General features: G+C 31.8%; 1 non-coding gene across 1 annotated transcript; it reads left to right on the forward strand.

Moving 5' to 3' along the window:
* Window positions 1-5,130: 5,130 nt before the first annotated feature.
* Window positions 5,131-5,237, forward strand: LOC139903643 (small nucleolar RNA R71). Its single transcript, XR_011778452.1, has one exon. It is a non-coding gene; the product is annotated as a small nucleolar RNA R71 (small nucleolar RNA).
* Window positions 5,238-21,913: the final 16,676 nt, after the last annotated feature.

Consider the following 21,913-nt stretch of genomic DNA (forward strand, 5'->3'; position numbering starts at 1 on the left):
TCTTTTGCCCAAACCTTAATTATGGTACAAAATCCAATAACCCCGTCTTAATATTTAGTCAAAAATCACGATTACTTCGGCTTAAATAAGCATAATAATAACTTAGTTACGAGACATTAATTTAAAAAGGAAGAACATAACTTACAGTGATTATTAATCGTGTAGCGTTACACGGACAGAGTTTCGACTTTAAAACCCGTAAAACATTCCTTACAGTAACCCAATTATTATTAAACTTAAACTAAAATTATAATTATAATTATAAATATATATATTACATGTAAAGAGAAAGAAAGAAGAAAAGGTGTACATAAATCGATCAAATGAATTGCCTTTTATAGGCAAATATTGAATTGAAATTTTCACTTATGACCCCTTAACTATGCTCAATTAATAACTTTTTATTATTTATTATTATTCTTATTATGAATTATTTAAATATTATATTATATTCTTGTGCATAGTTGACTTGTACTTTCAGCTCCGTTGCGTCGAGCGTTGATAGTTGGCTCGGGTACCGGTTTCGGATTTTCGAACGTCCTTTCGTATAATTTAATATCTTGTACTTTGCGTTTTGTAACTTGTACTCTTGTCATTTTTAGACGTTTCTCATCAATAAATTGAACCTTTTGAATTGTATCTTGTACATTTGAGCTTTTTGGACGTTTGTGTCTTTAAATCTTCGTTTTCGCCTTTTGTCTTCGCACTTATTTATTTAAACAATTACAATGAAAATATAATACAATTACATATGAAAACCTATTATTTAGAAGGGATATTGCTATGAAATATATGTTCCTTTTTAGCCTTATCAAATATCCCCACACTTGAGCATTACTTGTCCTCAAGCAATACAGAACTTGAAATAAAAACATACATGAATCACTTTTTTATTCATCACAATTTGTACATTAGTGATTTTGATATGGTGGTATAAACAATGATAGTAACGATAGAACCATGGTTAAAGGTGGGTGTGTCATCCACAGTTGTCTCGGGTTTAGGTCAACGACACTTGCAATCAAATAGCCGATTTACTTTTGGTTTTCAAAGCAAAGTGCACATTTGAAAGGTGGTTTACAGTCCCACATGACTATGAAAATGTAGATCCTTAAGGAAATTGGATCTTTATGAAAACATTTGATCTTTTTGAAAATTTAATCTAGCTTTTACCCTAGATAAGTTTTCCGGAATAACCCTTCACCGGTGTTTGCAAAATATTTTTGTGGGTTGTGTGGGTTTCAGATTTGAAAATTTTAGCTCAACACTTGTGGTTTTGTGTTACCCACTTGCTAACCTTGTATTGGGAAAGCAACACGTCCAGTTTACTTGTTCCGTATATTACCTTTCGGTAAACTACCGTCCGGTTGTAAAGGAAAGCGATGAACAAGAAACTGTTAAGGCAATGTCTAATGACATGCATATGATTATGGTCTTAAAACGTGTCGGATGCTAGTACTATCCTTTGTAGGAGCAATAGTAAAGATCATCCTATGATTTTTTGGTCTGGCACAAGGTCCTGTCTCCGACCATGCTATGCAACCACCGTTTCTTACGGTTGACACCCGATTTGGTTCAGGTGACCTAATGAATTCTGATGAATTCTCAGGATTTTACGTTCAATGGTAATGAACGCATTGAAAATAGGTTTTCAGAAAACAAATCGGTTTTATTTTTGATCAAAATATTTTCTCGTTCAAGCTCGAGTTTAGATATCATTGAATTCCATGAGTTTGTAATTCTCAATCTTTAAGGTCAATCTCTAGGATTGAGTAATATCAGTCTTAAAAGCTGATTTTTGATCTTTAAGGAGATTATCCTTTCTGGGGATTTGATTCATTAGTCTTATCAAGCTAATTTGCAAGGTGCCCCCCCATTGTGCGAGATAAATCCTTCTCATGGTTAGGATAAATCTGACCACATGGCGACCCTGTTTGATGCTGAGGTCCGTGAATTTCCTGCTGATTTTAGAGATGACTTTTCTAGATTTTTCGTCAACCTAAAGCTGGTCTGGACGACAACTTCATGACCTAAATCAAGAAGCGCGTTTCTTTTTCGGAAGACTTTACTTCCTTTTAATGATGGAATTGATTCATCGTGTAGATCCATCTTTCTTACAGTAAATCGGGTAAACCAGTTAATTTAGTCCAAAGTAAAAGCACCTGCAATAACTTTACAAAAATATGTGATAGATAGTTTTTAATTGAATAACTTGGTACATTCTCCCCACACTTGGCTTTTTTCATGCGTCTTTTTATATCTTAATAAATAAATTCAAGCGTTTTAGTTGTTTCTCAATTTATGTCCTTTCCGAGGTAACAATAATTTCGGCATTAACACCTAGTTTTATCGTTCATAAATATGTGTAAACATGATTTTGAATTCATTTAGTTAAAAAATTTTAAAATTTTCATAATATTTAGAAAATAAGCCAAGTATAAACCTGAGAGAATTTATAACCCTTCCCCACACTTGAGATCATGCAATGCCCTCATTTGCATGAAATCAGACTATAATTATAAATTCATGAGGGTGATTAGTGTAGGAAAGTGATTAAAAATACCCAGTTTGTAATTACAAAGCTCGTCGAATGATAGATGGCGCGCCTCATCGTTCATTCCTTCATTTATTATATCACATTTGTTGTTTTGAATCTTGTCGTCAAAATCAGTAGCTTTTGCTGAACTTAATGTTAGTCTTTGAAAGTGCGTTGTTTTACCCTGTTGTTTACATGATAAAATACAAACATATATACATATTTTTAAAGTTGGGTATATTACCCCACGTTCAAAAATTTATAAAATCAATTTTTTTTTTTTGCATACTTTAAATCAATAAAATTAAAAATAATGATGACAAAATTTTTCGCCCCGCCCTCGGGTAAAGTAATTTCGGCTCAACGACCTAGTCTTCAACTCACGACGAATTTTAGAAATCATTTTTTTTCAACTTAATGAAATAAAGTAAATTTTTGTTTTTAAATTCACACAAAACTTTAAAAGAAAACATATTAATTTCATATAAAACCTAAAAAACAAAAAAATTCAGAATGGGGGGAGAAAACTAGTTCTTTAGTGTCTGCTAGTGGAAAAGACCAATCGGATTCCATTCTCGGAACTACACGAGAACAGAACAACTAACTCCAAACAGCATTTTCTTTTTAGAATATTTGAATCTCCTCACACTTAGGTAGATGTGGTGTCGAAATTGTGATTAACTTCATCGTCAATTTCTCTTGGACCATAATCAACTTGCATATCTGTGACTTTTGCTTTAAGTCAGTGACCAGCTTTTTCCGTAATATCCACAAATTCAACTAGCTTCGCCTTTTCTTTAGGCGACAGATTGGATACTAATCGGTTATATAACTTAAAGTTCCCCTTACTTTTAGCATCAATAACCCGTTTAAAAAGTTTCTTCATGGAACTGTTAATAACGGGGTCATTTAATTTCGTATCAACTATGGGGTTCTTTATTATCAAGTCATCATTAGGTGTTACTTCATTTTCCCCACACTTAGGCGTTCTATTATTGTTAAGCATTACCGTTGGAGTTGGTAAAACAACATGGTTCTTACTAATCATTTTTGTCGGTTCAACGGTTTTGGTTTGTGGATATTTAGACTTTCGAATCATAAAGGTGATCGATTTCTCATCATTACTAAGTGTCATTCTACCCTTTCTTACATCAAATAACGCCCCGGTGGACGCTAAGAATGGTCGACCTAAAATTAGAGGAACGTTTGAGTCCTCTTCTATGTCAATGACAATGAATTCGACTAGAAAGGTTAAATTACCTACTTGAACGGGTAGGTTGTCAGCAATTCCAACTGGGTGCTTAATGGTTTGATCAAGGAGTCGAACACTCATATCCGTTGGAGTTAACTCACCTACACCTAATCTCTTATATAATGAAAGAGGCATAACACTCACAGTTGAACCTAAATCTGCTAGTGCATCATACATGACACAGTCACTAAGTAGACAAGAAACAATAAATTCACCCGGATCACCTACCCTAGGTGGAGGATTTGGTGGAACTGTCTTCACCGGGTTTACTTCTACTGTTTTTGTTTCTTGCACTTTTTTATTCTTCTTCTTCTTCTTCTTCTTTCCAGAGGTATCACAAACTTTATTACCTATTACTTGCTCATACTCAACTCCTTTTCTTGGAAACGGGATGGGTGGTCTGTATGGTGCCACCACTGGCTTTACATACTCGGGTGGTGGTGGTGGTGTAACTTCTTCATTGTTACTTACATCTAAAACCTCCCCATCTTCTGATGCTGGTTTTTCAGAATTTGTTGAAACCATATTAACATTTTCATTCCGAGGATTTACTTCAGTATTACTCGGTAGCTTTCCTTGTTTCCTTTCACTCATCAATCTAACAAGAGTACCTACTTGTTTTTCTAGATTCAAAATAGAAGCTTGTTGAGTTCTAAATGACTGATCAAACCTCTCATTCGTTTGAGTTTGAGTTTCAATAAATTGTGTTTGAGATTCAACTAGCTTAAATACCACTTCTTCCAGATTTGACTTTTTCTCTTCGGTTTGTTGTGGTGGTTTATACAAGCCAGGTCTTTGTTGATTGAAAGTGTTGTTTTGAGTTGGTTGGTTAATCTGACCTTGTTGGTTATACGAGTTATTGTCGGGTCCTTTTGGATTGTAAAGAATGTTTTGATTTCGATTGAAGTTTGGCCTTGGTGGTTGATAATTATTCTGATAACTATTTTCCAGCCTTTGGTTCATGTAGACAACATTCTCACGTTGTTCCATCGTTTGTTCAATGTGACAGTCTTTCATTAAGTGTGGTCCACCGCATTGCTCACAACTGATTCGTATTGCGTGAATATCTTTATTCATCTTTTCCATTCGTCTCTCGAAAGCATCTATTTTTGCGGAAACGGAATCAAAGTTATGGCTAGAATCAGCTCTAGCCGCTTTAGATGAACGATATATATCTTTCTCTTGGTGCCACTCATGAGAGTGGGAGGCTGTGTTATCAATAATTTTGTAAGCTTCAGTTGCGATTTTCTTCATAATGGAACCACCAGCTGTTATGTCGATGTCTTTTCGTGTAGCAACGTTGACACCTTGGTAGAATATTTGTACTATTTGATAAGTGTCTAAACCGTGTTGAGGACATCCTCTCAACAACTTTCCAAATCTTGTCCACGCCTCATATAGAGTTTCATTTGACTTTTGTGTGAACGTAAAAATTTCTCCTTGAAGTCTCACGGCTTTAGATGCCGGAAAGAATCTTTTAAGAAATTTCTTAACTAAAACATCCCATGTGTCAATCGCCCCTTCAGGTAACGATTCTAACCAATCTTTGGCTTCTCCCTTTAAAGTCCAGGGAAACAACATGAGATTGATCTGTTCATCCTCAACTTCTCGGATTTTGAATAGTGTACAGATCCTATTAAACGTACGAAGATGTTCGTTTGGATCTTCCTTCGGCGCACCACTATATTGGCACTGATTAGTTACCATGTGTAGGATTTGTCCTTTGATTTCATAATCTGTCGCATTAATGTCTGGCTTAATAATGGCGTGACCTTGGCCCGTGCGTGTGGCTCTCATTCGGTCTTCCATACTTAGAGGTTCCAGATTTTCCATAATTGAATTTGTTGAATACGAATCACTAGAAGATTCTGATTTAATGGTTTGTGGTTCAGGAGGAATGATTAGTGGTTCTGGATCTTGGAATTGTCCCTGAATATTCTCCGGATTCTCAATTGTGAGGTCGGGTACAAAAGATAGATTATCGGAAATTTGAGTTGGAGTTCTTGGTCGACTAGATGACGATTCTAAAGAAAAATCAACGGCGACAATATTGGCTAGATGTCTTGATCGAGTTATAGGTGGTGAACGTATGAAAGGTGGTGAACGTTTTACTCGGTGCATTCACTGAATATCCTATTAGTTTTTAAAAGGAAAGAAAAATTATATAAGTTATCCAATTAATAGACTTTTCTGATTTTGCCCACGTTTCGAATAGCCAAAAGATGCAGCAGATGGGCAGGATTCGTTTGGTCTCAATATAATTGAGTACTGTTTGGCTCCAATAACCCGGTCCACGTACAAATCCAACTATTACTACGAACCAGAAAATTTTGATGTCTAACAATTTAACCACTTCAAATAAATTTTCGTAATTTTAAGAAATTTAGATAAGAAGTAGAATAAAAATCTTATCCTAAAACTAGAATAGCGAGAAATAAGAAAGAAAAAAAAAGGCGTCGAAAAAGGTCGAAAAATAGGCGTCGAAAAATAAAAATAAGAAAGTAGAGTGAAAAACGGCGTCGCAAAATTCTAAAGCACATAAATCTTAGTCTAAGGAATAAGCACTTAAGGGATTTTACGACAAACCTAAAAATTCTAGAAATAAAAATAACTATGGCAAAACTAAACTTAATACTAAAAATTGTAACTAGAGTCTAAAAATCTAAAGGTAATAAAAAAAAAACTTTTTTTTTAAATTTTTTTTTATATTTCGTTTTTAAGGATTTTAAAATTTTTTTTTAAAATTTTTTATATATATATATATTTTTTAAACTTTTTTTTTAAAAAGAATTAATAATTTTTTTATTATTATTATTTTTTTTCAAAACTATTTTTTTTTAAAAAAAATTTCTTTAAAAAAGCGATTTTTTTTTTCTTTAAAAAATAAAGTTTTTTTTACACAAATTTTTTTTTTAAAGGAATTAATAATTTTAAATAATATTATTTTTAATACAAAATATTACAAAATATGACACAAGTTTTATTAATTTACGGATGGGATATACCTAAACCTTGCTACAACATTATAGGCAGTGTACCTAATCATAGAGTAGTGTAGTTTTTAGTAAGTCCGGTTCGTTCCACAGGGAGCTAGTGATTACGTACTATATTTTTATAAAACTATATTTATATAAATAAATAAATAAATAAATATATATATATATATATATATATATATATATATATATATATATATATATATATATATATATATATATATATATATATATATATATATATATATATATATAAGTAGTAATATTATTATAAAAGGGGGTTTTTTACCGTTTAATGACCGGTTTGTCGATTTTATATTTTCAAGCGTAAAGATAAATGACAATAATTAAAGTGCGTAAAATATATAAATGACGATAAATAAAATAACAATAAATAAAATTGCGATAGAATATGAAATAAAAGGATTATGCTTATTTAAACTTCCGTAATCATGATGTTTAACGTTTTGATTTTAATTAATTGTTACTCGGGTTAATTGTCCTTTGTCATGGTTTATTTGATACCTATCTGGTTTTTATCCATAATAGTCCATCGGTCATAAATATAAAGTGCGAGTGTCCTCGTCAAATTACCCTTATACCCGAAGTCAAATATTCCAACTAATTAAGGATTTAAACTGTGACGCAGTTATCACTTCTGTCAACAATTACACCAGTTATCACTGTATGTAATCTACCCCTGTTTTGATTAGATATGAATATTAATTTACCCACTTGATCAGTTTGAATAATCAATTACCCAACCCGAATAATTAATTAAATGATTATAATAGATTCCATATGAACGTCACTAAATAGGACAACCATAATCATTATTAATTATTAGGATAATTAATTTGAAGATAGGTTCGACAGACTCCAATGAGTTGTCACTCAATTAGACAATACCCCCATCTATTAATAGTCAATAGTCCAATTTCCACAAGTGTCGGTCTTTTGCCCAAACCTTAATTATGGTACAAAATCCAATAACCACGTCTTAATATTTAGTCAAACATCACGATTACTTCGGCTTAAATAAGCATAATAATAACTTAATTACGAGACATTAATTTAAAAAGGAAGAACATAACTTACAGTGATTATTAATCGTGTAGCGTTACACGGACAGAGTTTCGACTTTAAAACCCGTAAAACATTCCTTACAATAACCCAATTATTATTAAACTTAAATAAAATTAAAATTATAATTATAAATATATATATTACATGTAAAGAGAAAGAAAGAAGAAAAGGTGTACATAAATCGATCAAATGAATTGCCTTTTATAGGCAAATATTGAATTGAAATTTTCACTTATGATCCCTTAACTATGCTTAATTAATAACTTTTTATTATTTATTATTATTCTTATTATGAATTATTTAAATATTATATTATATTCTTGTTCATAGTTGACTTGTACTTTCAGCTCCGTTGCGTCGAGCGTTGATAGTTGGCTCGGGTACCGGTTTCGGATTTTCGAACGTCCTTTCGTATAATTTAATATCTTGTACTTTGCGTTTTGTAACTTGTACTATTGTCATTTTTAGACGTTTCTCATCAATAAATTGAACCTTTTGAATTGTATCTTGTACATTTGAGCTTTTTGGACGTTTGTGTCTTCAAATCTTCGTTTTCGCCTTTTGTCTTCGCACTTATTTATTTAAACAATTACAATGAAAATATAATACAATTACATATGAAAACCTATTATTTAGAAGGGATATTGCTATGAAATATATGTTTCTTTTTAGCCTTATCAGTAAAACTGTTCTGGAATGAATAAAACTGACCCTAAGGCCTCTATATACTTTTCAAAACCGCCTACCCAAGCCGGCGGCTTGGATGAGAAGTCGGCGGCTTCCCTCGACTTAGATTGGAGCCTATGTAAAACTTGAACTTGAAGAATACGTCGTATCTTTCCGTATCACTTAAGTCGGTGACTTCAGTGTATATCCGACGCCTTGATTTCTTTCGAATCAAGGTGTAAATCTTTTCCAAAATTAGCTTGAACTTGGTCAGAAAGCAGATGAAACCGTGTAAACTAGGCCGGCGGCTTCAAGGTGAAGCCGACGGCTTTACTGTATTTTTCTTGCTCGCCAAGTTCATCAATTTCTACGATCAGATCTAGAACATTCTGGATACCTACCTGGAAGCCGACGGCTTTATATCCCTCAGGCCGGCGGCTTCATCATATTTTTTTTTTTGCGTTTTTGACTGTTTTTGTTCCTGTTTTGTACATAACTAAAAAAAATATTAAAAATACCTACTTCCCTATTTTTACCTATTTTAGTGTATTTTAGCATTGAAACGACTTTAAAATACCAAGATAACTCCTCAAAATGTCATCAAAATACTGTATAATTTAGGAGTTATCACCATAGTTAGGTTAGATAATATTAAAAAGTTTAAAATGGACTTCCTTATTAGTGAACCTTTAGGATGGTTTAACCTACCTAGACCGTTAAGAATTCTTCTAACACATCCTTTCTTCTATCTGATATCATACATTGTACCCATCCGACGAGATGCACACTTATCTGCCGATAGTTCGACGATGACCGCACGCATCACTCTCGCTGACATCACCAAACCCTCGTTAGAAGGACGAGGAGGACTAATACTCTATTCAGAGGTTAACGGAGCGTCTTTTGTGCTTAAGCATAGCATCATACAACTCATTCAGAACTATTGGCAGTTCCACGGCTTACCAAATGACGATCCCAATTCCCACTTAGATAGATTCCTCTCCTTATCCAACTCAAATAAGCAAAACGGGGTTGAACAAGATGTAGTTCATCTGTATATGTTCCCCTATTCCTTAACTCTTCATGAAAAAACCTGGTTCGAGGGGTTAGAACCCAACTCTATCACCTCATGTGAGGAAATGGCAATAACTTTCTTAGTGAAGTGCTTAATCTGCTTTTCAACTTTTAAATTTATAAAACCTCTATTTTACTTTTAACACCCTAACGAGTAAAAAGACTCGATCAGATGTAGTATTTTAGGTTATCGTCCCAAGGGAGTGTATATGCGGTTTTAAGTTGGTTTATTATGTAGTCTAGCTCTTATTAAAGAACTAGAGAAAGATTTTTATGTTTTTTTGATTGTTGAATCTTATCTCTTAGGAAAGTGATGATTGAAGATACGTTTTTGATGAAATAAATAAAAAATTATTAAGATATAAAGTATAAAGATTTAAGATAAACAATTATAAGATAAAAGTAGATACTTGAAAGAATAACTTCTAAGGGAATCATATTAGTAAAGTTTCATGACTTACATTAACACAAAGCAAGATAATAATCATAGACAAACTATTATTCCTAAATAGGTTAAGAAAAACGTTGCATATCATTTAATGGATAGGACTTAAAGCATATGTTAGACAAGTGATGTTCAAGGCTAACATCTCAATTTTTAGTGTTCAATTCAACCACACATGGGAGGCCAGAGGGGGAGCAAAGTGATCGACCGCTCAGAGACCATAATTTTCAGGGGCCCAAGTTTTCAATATATGCAGACATAATCGGAGATTTGAGAAGTAGTGAAACTAGGAAAACACAACTGAAGCAGCGAAGGCAAATTACAATAGGCACAAAAACAACAATCAAAGAGCCCGGAAAAATAGAACTCAAAGTCTACTAGCATTCTAGCAAAGCCAAAAGGGTCTTCTATAGTTTATATTGTTCGCTAGGACCAAAGGGCCTTTTTTTACTTCGTTCTAGGCCTTTAAATATTCGGAACTGACCATGCTGTTAGACTTACTTTACACGATGAGCTCCTAGCACATGTCCATTATGCTCATGCATTGATATCATTTTGATGGTAGGTGTAAATCTAAACTGATCACGAAATAGGGGTAAGATCATTATACATAATTGATGGTAGGTGTAAATCTAAACTGATCACGAGTTCCAAAGTAAAAGGAACTTTAGAATCTAAGGGCCTTTCAATATGTTATACGTAGCTTCGGTAATTTCCATTGATCTGTATTCCTCTGGGCACTGGAAAACTCAGGTTCGGCCCTGCAACCACATGATACATATCAATTTAATCTTATGACGAGGATCAATTAACATGCAAATAGATTAACAAATAAATATACTATTAAACTAAAGTAGATCAACTCAAGTTACTAGCTGAAAGCTAACCTTTACCCAATTTTCATGCAATCGTTAACCAAACACATCCAAACAGAGGTTCTTTGACTAAGCCTAACAATATAAAATTGTATTATATAAGTGTGATTCAAGTTCAACAAATTTATTGCTACCAATGTTGTTTAACTTAATTGCATGCAATTCAATCACCATGTTTGATTGACTAGATCTAAACAAGTAGAATGAATCGAATAATAGATCGGTGGATTAAGTGTTAATTAACCCTAAAATCTTGTTATTTAATCATTAAGCATGGCAAACAAGGTTAGGACCCTAGGAATTGCATAGATATTGTGCCAAGCCTTAGAGTGGTGTGATATGACAAGGGCTATAAATATCCTACCAAGGCATTCTTAATAAAAAACCAACACACACAGCTAAATTACCTAAGAGAGTTCAAGAGAGTTGTGGAATTAGTAAATATTGTACATTTGACTAATTCTCTCAATATTCATATCAATATACACAATATTCATACGTATTCGGACCTAACATGTGGTATTAAAGCGGGACCTTCAACGAAACGAAGGAGATCCTTACAAATATCGTATGTATCTTCAAACCACCTTCATACTCGTATTCAGATCTTCAAATTGAATATTCATCGAATCTTCAAATCTTCATCTAATCTTCATACACATCTTCATATCTACATCAATTTTCGAACCGAATCTTCGATTCTTGAAACTAAAAAATTACCGAATCCTAAAAATATTTTACAATACCGAATTTGACTTCATCTAAACATAAATCTATAGAATCTCTTACACATATACTTCTACAGTACATCTAACATAAAAAAAATTAAAAACCGAATTTCTCACATGAGAAATCATCACTTCTCTCTCCTAAATATATACATCTATCATCTATCTCTATATCATCATCAACATCTTTCAATCTGCAAAGCTATCCTTCATCAATCATCATCATTGAATAGTAACACCAGATTGAATTATCTATAATTTTATGTATTATTGTTAAAATGATTATTATTATCGTTATCGTTATCATTATCATTATCGTTATCGTTATCGTTATCGTAAGCGTAATCGTTATCGTTATCGTTATCGTTATCGTTGTTATTATCGTCATTATTATTATTATTATCTAATAATCAATATTATTATTATTATTATTATTATTATTATTATTATTATTATAATTAATATTTTTATTAAAACTATCATTCTATTATTTCTATCATTATTATTATTAAAAGTATCATTAATATTAAAACTATCATTTTTATTAAAATTATGATTTTAATAGAAATATCATTATTATTATCATTTTAGTATTATTATTATTTAAAATTATCATTTTAAATAGAATTATTATTTTTATAAAATATTATTATTATTACAGTTAATAATAAAAAGTATCGTTATTATTAAAATTATCATGATTAGAATAATCATTTTATTATCATTAATATCATCATTAGTAAATATAAATATTGTTATTATTATTAGTAAAATAATAATAATTATTATTATTACAAAATAATACAACTTTTACTCATTATTATTATTATCAATATTATTTTATCAAATAAATATGTGATGCAAATATATTTTTACCACACGTAATATAATTACATTAATAATACATACCACTATATTTTAATGATATTAAGTGAACTTTATAAATTTTATTACTTAAGATATATAAAAATATATTTTTATCATATATAAATTATAATATAAATTTTTACTTATTAATAAATGATTTGTATTCTTTACTTTAATAAAAATCTGATAAATATATTTAAATATATAAAACGATTATATTTAAGTTATATAATAAGCATGTATAGATTTTGAAAGTTTTTTTTTGACTAAGTTGACTTTTGTTGACTTTTGCATATCAGTCTCGAGCATTATACACTATGACCTGACCTAAATTATTAGACAAATATTGACCAACATGTATATATATATATATATATATATATATATATATATACTTAATATAGGTTCATGAATCCGAAGCCAACCTTGCACTTGTTCAATGCCGTCATATGTATTTTTTACTACGAAATACAGTATTGTGAGTTTCATTTGCTCCCTTTTTAAATGCTTTTGCAATATATATTATTGGGACTGAGAATATGATAATGCTAAAAATGAACATATATTTCATAGCATTATCCCTCAAGAAAGACAATCTTTTAGTTGCAAATGTTCTATTTACAAGAGATATTCATTTAAATAATAAAAGGTGAAGACAAAAGACAGATTTGACGAATTGAAGACGCAAACGACCAAAAAGCTAAAAAGTACAAAGTACAATCAAAATGGTTCAATTTATTGATGAGAAACGTCTCAAAATTACAAGAGTACAAGATACAAAAAGCAAAGTACAAGATATTAAATTGTACGCAAGGACGTTCGAAAATCCGGAACCGGGACCAGAGTCAACTCTCAACGCTCGACGCAACGGACTAAAATTTATAAGTCAAATATGCACATGAATATAATATAATATATAATTAATTCTTAAAATTATATATATATATATATATATATATATATATATATATATATATATATATATATATATATATATATATATATATATATATATATATATATATATATATATATATATATATATAAACCGTCGGCAAACTAGGAGACAAAGCAATGTGAGCTGGATTCCTGCTCCATGCGATCGCATGGCCTGGAGGCTATATTCCCATGCGATCGCATGAGCCACTTTTTCTGGCCACATCCCTATAAAAGGCAGTCTGGTGCTCGAGTTTATCATACCATATATCTCTCTATCTCAACGTAATATATATATATATATATATATATATATATATATATATATATATATATATATATATATATATATATATATATATATATATATATATATATATATATATATATATATATTAATTTTAATTTTAATTTTAATTTTAATAATAATAAGGGTATGTTAGCGAATGTTGTAAGGATGTAAGTCGAAATTCTGTCCGTGTAACGCTATGCTATTATTAATCATTGTAAGTTATATTCAACCTTTTTAAATTAATGTCTCGTAGCTAAGTTATTATTATGCTTATTTAAGCCGAAGTAATCATGATGTTGGGCTAAATATTAAAGACGGGGTAATTGGGCTTTGTACCATAATTGGGGTTTGGACAAAAGAACGACACTTGTGGAAACTAGACTATGGGCTATTAATGGGCTTTATATTTGTTTAATTAAATGATAGTTTGTTAATTTAATATAAAGATTTACAATTGGACGTACCTATAAATAACCGCATACACTCGATCGGACACGATGGGCAGGATATTTATAAGTACTAATAATCGTTTATTTAACCAGACACGGGAATGGATTAATAGTCAATGGACTTATTAAAACAGGGGTGAATTATATACAAGGAAAATTGGTGTAATTATAGTTTAAGTCCCCAATTAGTTGGAATATTTGACTTCGGATATAAGGATAATTTGACGAGGACACTCGCACTTTATATTTATGACTGATGGACTGTTATGGACAAAAACCAGACGGACATATTGAATAATCTAGGACAAAGAACAATTAACCCATGGTAATAAACTAAAATCAACACGTCAAACATCATGATTACGGAAGTTTAAATAAGCATAATTCCTTTATTTTATATTAAATTGCACTTTTAATTATCGCACTTTAATTTATTGTCATTTTAATTATCGTACTTTTTAATTATCGCAATTTTATTTATCGTCATTTTATTTATCGCACTTTTATTTATTGCAATTTCATTATTGTCATTTACTTTACACTTTAAATTAAGTCTTTTATATATTTAATATTTTACATTAGGTTTTAACTGCGACTAAAGTTTTAAAATCGACAAACCGGTCATTAAACGGTAAAAACCCCCTTTTATAATAACAATACTACTTATATTTATATTTATATTTATACAAATATAGTTTTAAAAAATATAGCGTTAAACTTGGCTAGTTCCCTGTGGACGAACCGGACTTACTAAAAACTACACTACTGTACGATTAGGTACACTGTCTATAAGTGTTGTAGCAAGGTTTAGGTATATCCACTCTATAAATAAATAAATAACTTGTGTAAAATTGTATCGTATTTAATATTATTTTGTAGTAAAAATATAACTATTTCGTATACATCTCTACGCACATCAAGTATTTTTGGCGCCGCTGCCGGGGAACTGCTTAAACGCCGGAAGCGAAATGCTATATATAAAAAAAAGATTTTTAAAAAAGATTTTTAATTTACTTTTGTAAAAATACGTTTTAGTTTTTAAAAAATAACAAAAATATAAAAAGAAAAAGAAAATTTATATATTTTTAAGAGTTTGTTAAATATATATATAAAATTATAAAGTTTCTTTATTTTTATTTTATTTTTTAAAAATTAAGTTTTTATTTCATTTATATAAATATTTTATATAAATATTAAAACAAAAAAAATAAGTAAAAGTATACGGGCCACTACACTGTAGCAGCCCAACTTCTGGCCTGCTATCTTAAGCCATGCGACCGCATGGTATTACAACGGCCAGCTCATGCGATCGCATGAGCTGATTTGACAGCCCCGGTACCTTAGTCAACGAATTAGGGTTACGTTTTTATTATTATTATTATTATTATTATTATTATTATTATTATTATTATTAATAATTATAATTAGGGTTAATTATTATATTATTTAGTATTAGTTTTAGTTAATTTGTATTTTTAAGTTTAATTAGTTTTATTAATATATAAAAATTAATACTTTTATAAAATAAATATAAAAATAATATTTTTATAAAAATAAATAATTTTATCACTTTTTATATCTTTTTATATTTCATATCTTTTTAATCGTTAATTCATAATTTATATGTTTTTCGCTCGTAATTAGTTTTAATATAGTTTTTTCCATAGTTATTTTTATTTCTAGATTTTTAGGCTTTGCCGTAAAATCCCTTAAGTGCTTTTTCTCTAGAGTAAGATTTAGGTGCTTTAGAATTTTGCGACGCCGTTTTTAAATTTTAGTACCTTTTTAAGTTATTGCCGTTTTGGATATAGTATTCCTTTTAAGCTTTAATACCTTTAGACGTAACTTTTAATTTTTAATTTTTAGACTTTTAAGTTTCGACGCGCTACGTTCTTTTTATTATTTTTTTTCGACCTTTTATTTTTTGACGTTTTCCGACGCGCTCTTTTTCTTTCTTATTTATCGACGCTTTAGTTTTTAGGACATAGAATTTTCTATTTCTTCTCTAAAATTTCTTTAAATTTCAACGAAAAATTATTTTAAGTGGTCAAATTGATAGACATTCAAATTTTCTACTTCGTAGTAATAGTTGAATTTGTTAGTGGCTGAGTTATGAGCTTTCGATTTAAAGGGTTCTGGCTCCCTGCTACATCTTTTGGCTATTCGAAACATGGGCAAAAGCAGAAAAGTCTATTAATTTGATAACTTATATAATTTTTATCTTTTATAACTAATAGGATATTCAGTGAATGCACCGAGCAAAACGTTCACCACCTTTCATACGTTCACCACCTGTAACTCGATCAAGACATCTAGCCAATATTGTCGCCGTTGATTTTTCTTTAGAATCGTCATCAAGTCGACCAAGTACTCCAATTCAAATTTCCGATAATCCATTTTTTGAACCCGACCTCACAATTGAGAATCTGGAGGATATTCAGGGACAATTCAGAGATTCTGAACCATTAATCTTTCCTCCGGAACCACCAATCATTCAAACAGAGATTGTCGAGGAACAAACCATTAAATCAGAATCCTCTAGTGATTCAGATTCAACAAATTCAATCATGGAGAATCTGAAACCTCTAAGTATGGAAGACCGAATCAGAGCTAAACGCACTGGCCAAGGTCACGCAATTACTCAACTAGACATTAATGCGCCAGATTATGAAATCAAAGGACAAATCCTACACATGGTAACTAATCAATGCCAATTTAGTGGTGTACCGAAGGAAGATCCAAATGAACATCTTCGCACCTTTAATAGGATTTGTACTCTATTTAAAATTCGAGAAGTGGAGGATGAATAGATATATCTCATGTTATTTCCCTGGACTTTAAAGGGAGAAGCTAAAGATTGGTTAGAATCGTTACCTGAAGGGGCGATTGATACAAGGGACGTTTTAGTTGAAAATTTTCTTAAAAAATTCTTTCCGGCATCTAAAGCCGTGAGACTTCAAGGAGAAATTGTTACGTTCACACAAAAGCCAAATGAAACTCTATATGAAGCGTGAACAAGATTTGGAAAGTTATTGAGAGGATGTCCGCAACATGGTTTAGACACTTATCAAATAGTACAAATATTGTACCAAGGATGCGACATCACTACACGAAAAGACATCAATATAGCAGCCGGTGGTTCCATTATGAAGAAAACCGCAACTGAAGCTTACAAAATTATTGATAACACTGCTTCCCACTCACATGAGTGGCACCAAGAAAAAGATATCGTTAGATCATCTAAAGCGGCTAGAGCCGATTCTAGCCATGACTTTGATTCCATTTCCGCAAAGATAGGTGCTGTCGAGAGACGAATGGAAAAGATGACTAAAGATATTCACTCAATAAGAATTAGTTGTGAGCAGTGTGGAGGACCACATTTGACAAAAGATTGTCTCAGTATTGAACAAACAATGGAACAAAGAGAGAATGTTTCATACATGAACCAAAGGCCTGGAAATAATTATCAAAATAATTATCAACCGCCAAGACCAATCTACAATCAAAACCAGAATTATAACCGAAATGTTCCATACAACAACCAACAAGGTCCAAGCAATCAGCAAGTATCCAATAATACTTACAATCAGCAAAGACCTATTTTTCAAAACAAACCACCACAAACCGATGATAAAAAGCCAAATTTAGAAGATATGATGTCGAAGCTAGTTGAATCTCAAACGCAGTTTTTCACATCTCAGAAACAAACCAATGAACAAAATGCTCAAGCATTTAGAAATCAACAAGCTTCTATTCAAAATTTGGAACAAGAAGTGAGCAACCTAGCAAGGTTGATAGGTGAAAGAAAACCGGGAAGTATACCTAGTGATACAAATGCTAACCCCCAGAATGAAACAGCTAAAGCCATTACCACAAGAAGTGGTATTACACTTAAACCACCTGAAATACCTGTAATTTCTGATGAAGTTATTCCTACTCCACAAGAACCTCAATCTGAGCAAGATAAGAAAACAGAACCGGTAGTTGAAAAGGTTAATGAAGATAAAACAGTTAAGGCTAAACCTTATGTTAAACCATACCAACCACCACTTCCTTACCCGAGTAAAATGAGAAAAGAGAGACTTGAAGCCGAGCAATCCAAATTCTTGGATATGTTTAAATAAATAAATGTCAATCTTCCTTTCATTGATATGATTTCAGGAATGCCTAGATATGCTAAATTTTTGAAAGATCTAATCACAAATAGAAAGAAAATGGAAGAACTCTCAGCTATTACTATGAATGCTAATTGTTCTGCAGTACTGTTGAATAAAATACCAGAAAAATTATCAGATCCAGGAAGTTTCACGATTCCATGTTTTTTGGGTAGTCTTAGTTCAATAGAAGCATTGGCAGATTTAGGTGCTAGTATAAATTTAATGCCGTATTCACTATACGCTAAACTAGACCTTGGAGAATTGAAACCAACACGAATAAGTATACAACTAGCCGATCGATCAGTAAAATATCCTAGAGGGATAATGGAAAACATGCTAGTTAAAGTTGGTACTCTAGTATTTCTAGTAGATTTTGTTATTCTGGATATGGAAGAAGATTCTCGAGTTCCTCTCATATTAGGAAGACCATTCTTAAACACGGCTAAAGCAATAATAGACGTGTTCGGTAAGAAACTGACCCTAAGTATAGAGGACGAGAGTGTTACCTTTTCTATTGATAGAGCCATGCAACAACCGCAATCTGCAGATGATACATATTATTATATTCAAACTATAGATTCACATGCAGAATTGTTAGAAGAATTTTCAGAATTACAAGGAACAGGAGAATGTTCTTTAGGAGAAGGAACTGAACCAATTGATGAAGCTGAAATGTTAGCTACACTTATGGCTAATGGATATGAACCTACAACAGAAGAAATTCAAATGCTAAAAGAGGAAGACATATATCGATACAAATCATCGATAGAAGAACCACCGACATTAGAGTTACAGCCACTTCCAAACCTTTTGGAATATGCTTATTTACATGGTGAATCTGAATTACGTGTAATAATATCGTCTTCTCTTACTGAAAATGAAAAATCTCAACTCATTTCTATACTAAAAGCTCATAAACCAGCTATTGCATGGAAAATTCATGACATTAAAGGCATAAGTCCTTCGTATTGCACACATAAAATCCTTATGGAAGAAGGTCATAAAACGTATGTGCAACGCCAACGAAGACTAAATCCTAATATGCAAGATGTTGTTAAGAAAGAAATTATTAAAGTGCTTGATGCAGGTTTAATTTATCCAATCTCTGATAGTCCATGGGTAAGCCCAGTTCAATGCGTACCTAAGAAGGGTGGCATGACTGTCATCACAAATGAAAAAAATGTGCTTATTCCTACTAGGACTGTAACAGGATGGCGTGTTTGTATTACTTATAGAAAATTAAATTACGCCACCAGAAAAGATCACTTTCCCTTACCTTTCATTGATCAAATGTTAGAAAGATTAGCCAGAAATAGTTACTATTATTTTCTTGATGGTTTTTCGGATACTTTCAAATTCCAATCGCACCCGAGGATCAAGAGAAAACCACATTCACGTGCCCTTATGGTACTTTTGCTTACAAACGCATGCTATTTGGACTTTGCAACGCCCCTGCAACCTTTTGAAGGTGCATGATGGCAATTTTTCATGACATGATAGAAGAATGCATGGAAGTTTTCATGGATGACTTTTCAGTCTTCGGTGATACTTTTGAAACATGTCTAGTCAATCTTGAACAAATGCTTATTAGATGCGAACAATCAAATCTAGTTCTTAATTGGGAGAAATGCCATTTCATGGTTAAAGAAGGCATCGTTCTTGGTCATAAAATCTCAAATGAAAGAATTGAAGTGGATAGAGCTAAAGTAAATGTAATTGCTAAACTTCCACATCCCACCAATGTTAGAGGAGTTAGGAGTTTTCTAGGGCATGCCGGTTTTTACCGACGTTTCATAAAAGATTTTTCTAAAATTGCCACTCCTATGAATAAACTCCTAGAAAAGGATGCTCCATTCATCTTTTCGGATGAATGCATCAAATTTTTTAATATTCTTAAAGAAAAACTCACTAATGCGCCGATCATGATAACTCCAAATTGGAATCTACCGTTTGAACTTATGTGCGATGCAAGTGATTTTGCAATAGGAGCCGTTTTAGGACAAAGGATTGAAAAATGATTTCAACCTATTTATTACGCTAGTAAGACATTACAAAGAGCACAAACGAATTATACAACTACTGAAAAATAACTCCTTGCTATTGTCTTTGCTTTTGACAAATTTCGTTCATATCTCGTTCTAGCTAAAACGGTGGTCTATACCGACCATTCTGCTCTTAGATACCTATTTTCAAAACAAGATGCCAAACCACGATTAATCCGTTGGATCTTACTCTTACAAAAGTTCGATATTGAAATCCGAGATAAAAAGGGAGCAGAAAATCTCGCCGCTGATCATCTTTCTCGTCTTGAAAATCCTGAATTAGAAGTTCTAAATGAATTGGCCATACAAGACAACTTTCCTGATGAATATCTATTGAAGATAGATTATAGTGAAATTCCATGGTTAGCAGACTATGCAAACTACTTAGTATGTGGATTCCTTGAAAAAGGATTATCGTACCAAAAACGAAAGAAATTCTTTAGTGATATAAAACATTATTTCTGGGAAGATCCACATTTGTTTAAAAGTTGTCCCGATGGAATAATACGCCGATGTGTATTCGAGAATGAAGCCAGTCAAATCTTAAACCATTGTCACACAGGACCAACAGGAGGGCATTATGGGCCTCAACTTACAGCAAGAAAAGTTTACGACGCTGGATTCTATTGGCCTACAATTTTCAAAGACGAACACCTTCTTTGCAAATCCTGTGATGCTTGTCAAAGGGCCGGAAAAATAAGTCAACGTGATGAAATACCACAAAATGTCATTCAAGTATGTGAAGTATTTGACGTTTGGGGTATTGACTTTATGGGTCCATTTCCAAAATCTCATAATAATCTATACATTCTCGTTGCCATTGATTATGTATCTAAATGGGCGGAAGCACAAGCTCTCCCGACTAACGATGCACGAGTTGTAGTCAACTTTTTAAAACGTCTTTTTGCTAGGTTTGGAACACCGAAAGCTTTAATAAGTGATCGGGGTACTCATTTTTGTAATAATCAACTTGAGAAAGTTCTCAAAAGATATGGAGTAACTCATAAAATCTCAACCGCGTATCATCCACAAATAAGTGGACAAGTTGAAAATACCAACCGAGCTTTAAAACGTATTCTAGAGAAAACTGTAGGATCAAATCCGAAGGAATGGTCCATGAAATTGGAGGATGCACTCTGGGCTTTTAGAACAGCCTATAAAACTCCAATTGGAACCACATCTTTCAGACTCATTTACGGAAAAGCATGTCATCTTCCAGTATAAATTGAACACAAAGCATTTTGGGCTTTGAAGACATGTAATCTTGATTTACATGAAGCTGAACATCTGCGGTTAAGTCAACTAAATGAATTAGAAGAATTAAGACATGAAGCATACGAAAATTCGTTAATCTATAAAGAAAGAATGAAGAAATGGCATGATAAAAGAATCAGAAGTTCAAAAGAATTTAAAGAAGGAGACAGAGTTCTTCTTTTCAATTCACGATTCAAGCTATTTTCTGGAAAATTGAAATCAAGATGGTCTGGACCATTCAAGTCAAAAGAGTTTTCC

Source organism: Rutidosis leptorrhynchoides, chromosome 3 (genome assembly GCF_046630445.1).
Source record: "Rutidosis leptorrhynchoides isolate AG116_Rl617_1_P2 chromosome 3, CSIRO_AGI_Rlap_v1, whole genome shotgun sequence".
In the NCBI taxonomy this organism is placed as follows: Eukaryota; Viridiplantae; Streptophyta; class Magnoliopsida; order Asterales; family Asteraceae; genus Rutidosis; species Rutidosis leptorrhynchoides.